This window comes from Brienomyrus brachyistius, unplaced genomic scaffold, assembly GCF_023856365.1.
Source record: "Brienomyrus brachyistius isolate T26 unplaced genomic scaffold, BBRACH_0.4 scaffold60, whole genome shotgun sequence".
Classification (NCBI taxonomy): domain Eukaryota; kingdom Metazoa; phylum Chordata; class Actinopteri; order Osteoglossiformes; family Mormyridae; genus Brienomyrus; species Brienomyrus brachyistius.
In genome coordinates, this window is record NW_026042335.1 from 972,739 (window position 1) to 976,965 (window position 4,227).

Consider the following 4,227-nt stretch of genomic DNA (forward strand, 5'->3'; position numbering starts at 1 on the left):
CTAAGATCCTGTCCAAAGCACTGGCCCTTCAGGCTTGTTTGACCAGATTGAGGTCCTTGTCAGAATTTTGTTGGTGGTTCCAGTGTCCTCATGTGAAGCTGAGAGGAGCTTCAGTGCATTGCGCAGACTAAAAACATGGCTAAGGGCTACTATGGGTCAAGACAGACTTCACAGTCTATTAGTCTGCAATATGCAGAAAGACGAGCTGGACAACTTTAACATAAACAACATATGGTAAGAGTGTGGGGCCCAGTGATACCAGGAAAAACACATTTGGTACTTTTGTTTAGTGTCTATTCATTAATGTAAGTTTGCTTTAAATTGCAGATGTTTTTTTTGTTGCATAGAACAGTTACTGTAAATTGATTATTTAATTGTTGATTTTGATACAAAACATTACTTTTTTTATATCTTTTTCACAATAATAGTCATGTTTAAATTTTATTGAATGTTGATGGCTTGACCGTAAACAACATAACAAAAAATGCAATAAATAGTTTTGAAGAAAAATCTGCTTTGTCACTGAACCTGAGAAAAACTTTGAAAATAAGCATAATGACACAGTCTCCATGCTACAATAATAATGACAGAAGTAAAGTTTACGCCCATGATTATAATAATTATAGCAACTGTATTTTCTGTATGGTTGAAGATCTGTCTGGTCTTTATTCATTTAATTATCACTGTAAATATCTGGTTAACTATCTATCATTTACTCCTCAGAAAGCAAATTCAGACAGCGGTTGCCTGGATCAACACCCAGTACTGGGATGCCTGGAACCTGTGTGACGAGGTGATCGACTGGGGAGACGGTGTGGAGGAGTGCTCACGAGCGACACCCCCACTGTCCAGGTTGGGGGGGATAAGGAGGGATTGGGAAGGGCTACTTGGGAAAATGTGGAGGTATCAGAAAGGGGCGTCCAATGGTGAGATGGAGGGGGCGGAGGCTGGTATGAATGGAATGCATATGGTAAATGGAGGTGAGGAGAATGGATGTGAGGTAAGAGTGAATGTGGAGGAGGTTAAGGGAGAAGGAGAGAAAAGTAGAGGGAATGCTTTGGGATCTATTGTGTCACAAGGAGGCAGATCATGGCTGGAAACCATTCAGGAAGAAGGATGTGAGGAAGAAGAAGAAACTGAGGTGGCGTTTCAGGAGGCACAAGACGCTGAGGTTGCCCAGTTGGACAGATGGTGTCCATGTGGCTGGTGTAAGGTGGGGTAGGAGGCTTCTGAACCATGTGTTAGGCCTAGTGCACTTATGGATTGTGCTTGTTTGTTGTAATGAAATAAGCTTATAAACTAAACATAATATATTTTAAAGGTACGTGTTTATATCAGTGTAAAAAGGGAAGGGGTTTCTCTATGACTTGGGTTGGTAGTAGCATTTGGGGGGTCAAGGAGTCAGATGTTAGTGGTTTATGGTAGTGTATTGTGTGTTGAAGTTTATTGAATTGGCGGACTACACATCCCATCATCCCCTGCGCACCACAAAATAATAGTCCATGCTTAGTGTGCTGTTTGGTTTATTTCTTTCTTTATTCAAGGCAATAACTTAGAGCTGTGAGGTACCCACTGTTCTAGTTTTATCCATCGGCCATGGTAAAGGGAGAACTTGGGTAAATCAGCAGAAGTCTCTCACCAACTTCCACCCCGGTTGCTGTTTCCTCTGGTCCCTCGGCATATGGGTTCCCTGCGGAAGCGCGCGCCGCCTGGGGAAGGTTCCCTTATAGCCCAGGGTGGAACAGGGGAAGGTGAAGGTTTGGCACAAAAGGGGGGGGGGGAAATAGGTGAGAAAGGTTGTTTGTTCTTGCTTTTGTTGTGTGAGGTGGGATGTTCTGTGTGAAAGAGCAGGGGACGGTAATGCTTAAGGGCCAGCTATTATGATGTGTTCCATGTTAAATGTATGTGTTGTAATGTATGTTGTTAGTACATGAAACTCCAACTGGTTTCCCCTTGTCGTTGGGCTGTCCCAATTAGTTTAATGGGAAGCTGTATATAAGGGCAGGGGATTAGAGTAAAAAGGGTGGTTGGTGGTCTTTCTTTTGGTCTAATTGTTGTTTGTTTTTTATTTATTTATTTTTTTTGTTGTTTTTGTCATGCTGTGGCCTGTGTGGATTATAGGCATGTCAAGGCCAAGAGAGAGGGGTAACAGCTTGAGGTGAGGCTGGAAAGGCCCCATGAAATAAAGCTACCTTTGTTCTGAGGCCTACTGTGTTTGTGCCTGGTTTCTCCCCACTCGCATGCGGGGTTGTTTGCATTCCCTCAACTCAATAAGGCAGGGCCTGTCCAGCTCTTGCCTTTTTCACATTCAGTATCTACATGTAAAGGGAGCAGACACAGGAAAAAGGTATTGAAGACCCTTGATATGATATTGCTGTTTTTGTTTTAGATTCCAAAGTTAACCCTTTAATTTATCCCTTTTCCCCAAGTAGAACGCTGCATTTACTTTACATTTTGCTTTGGAGTCGGAAGTTCCAAAATCACCAGGTAAGTTAATCGATTGTATGTGTTTTAACTACTAGAAAGATGTTAATGATAAGCCTTAAGATTTATTAAAAATGTATTGTTTTTTTGTAAATTAAAAACGGGTACCCTCGTGGACCAAGACTTGAGGGCATTTGTACAATCCACCTGTACAACTTTAACTGGTTCTGCAGCCTTTTTCTCCCCACAGCCTCTGCTTGTTCCCTTCTTCTCTTTCTGTCTTCCCTCCAGGAGAGCTCCTCAGGCATCTCCTGCCTGTAATTCCTGGGAAATGCCACCTGCCACCCATCCTTGGAAGCGTCGCCCATTCTCAGGATCTCATGCGTCACCATTCATCACAGTCACAGCGCTTGCAGACATCTGGATAAAAGGAAAAGCCCATTTTTTTAAAACTTACACGTTAAATTTTCCTCTAATTACCATTTTATTCTTTTAAATTTCATTATGTTTAATTACATTTAGTATGGATTAAGGCACAGCCAGCCTGGATTAAGGCATCACCAGCCTGGCATCAGACTCTCCGGACAATGCCAGCCCAGAGGGGGCTGACCTGGAGGACATTCCCCCGGAGGACATGGAGTGGGAGCCTCCAGGTCTTGACCTGAGTCCCACTCCGTGGTGTCAGCCCCGTGGCCAAAGTTTCCCCAGCCGAGGAGGCTATCGCCGCGACAACGGCAGGGTCAACAGAAATCCAGTCGTGGGCTCAGCTCCGGGAGGAAAAAACGAGGGTATGCTACCCAGACCTGCCTCCTGATCCAGGCTTGGTCCAAGATGGTCTTTCAGGGTATCCCATCCAATGGTTCCCAAAAGGAACCACCTCCGGTCTCCTCATGGCGCTGGTACTGGCCTGTGCTTTTGTTTTGCAGGGTCCCTGGTTTGGTCCAGTTCCTGTCCTGCCTGCCCCTCGACACCCTCCGACTCTGCCAACCCCTCGCCGTCTACCGATGCTGTTCTTCCCTCGGCTGCTGCAGACGAGTGGAGCTTCTACAGACCCAGACAGGATTCCATAGGCCCCCCTGGCCGTGACCCTTCTGCGGCACCCCGGAGCCCGTCAGAGGCCCTGAACTGTTCACTTTACCTCCCATGCTACCTAGTGTCTTGCCCCTCCTAATAGCTCAGTCTTTGGTCTGTAGTCTTGCTTCCCCGTGGCTCTCCCTGGTTTCACCTCTTAGCCCGATTTCACTGTTCCAGCCCCCACTCCAGTCACTCTTGCTTCCCGCTTTAGGTTCCCCTCTCCTGGCCATATTATTGTTGCACTGGTTCCGTTGCTTGCCTGTCTTGTCTGGTTGTGTCCTGCCTTGTCTGTCCCTGTGTCGTCTTTGGTCCTTTTGATGCCCAATCCCTCCCTTTTGTCTCCTTCTACTGTGTCCTTTGTTCCCACTTACCCACTGACACCCACTGTCTGTCTTTTGGTCCATAGTCAGCATCCCTGTTGGATTACCTGGCCTGTCATGAGTTGTGTCCTGGGGGTTAGTCTCCCCTGTTGTCCTTGGTTTTGCCCTGGTCTGTGTGTCCCCTTAATGATGCCCTTGTACCCAGAGGGCACAGGATTGGGAGGGGGGCGTTTACTGTCATGTCTTGCCCATTTAGTCAACCTTCCTCCCCTTCTGTCAGTCACTATCAGCTTCCTTGTGTTTTCCCATTCCTTAGTCTGGTAAAGTGCCCAGTCCTATCTTCTCCAGTTGTGTCCTTGTCTGTTTGCGTCTCTGTGCCCAAACCTGCCTGTCAATAAAACCCCACGAA

The 4,227-nt window shown here is 46.3% G+C and overlaps 1 long non-coding RNA gene across 1 annotated transcript; it reads left to right on the forward strand.

Annotated features, from left to right (window-relative positions):
* The first annotated feature begins 2,240 nt into the window (after positions 1–2,240).
* On the forward strand, positions 2,241–3,431 carry LOC125725087 (uncharacterized). The gene is made up of 3 exons (XR_007387320.1): positions 2,241–2,347; positions 2,430–2,487; positions 2,716–3,431. It is a non-coding gene; the product is annotated as an uncharacterized LOC125725087 (long non-coding RNA).
* Positions 3,432–4,227: the final 796 nt, after the last annotated feature.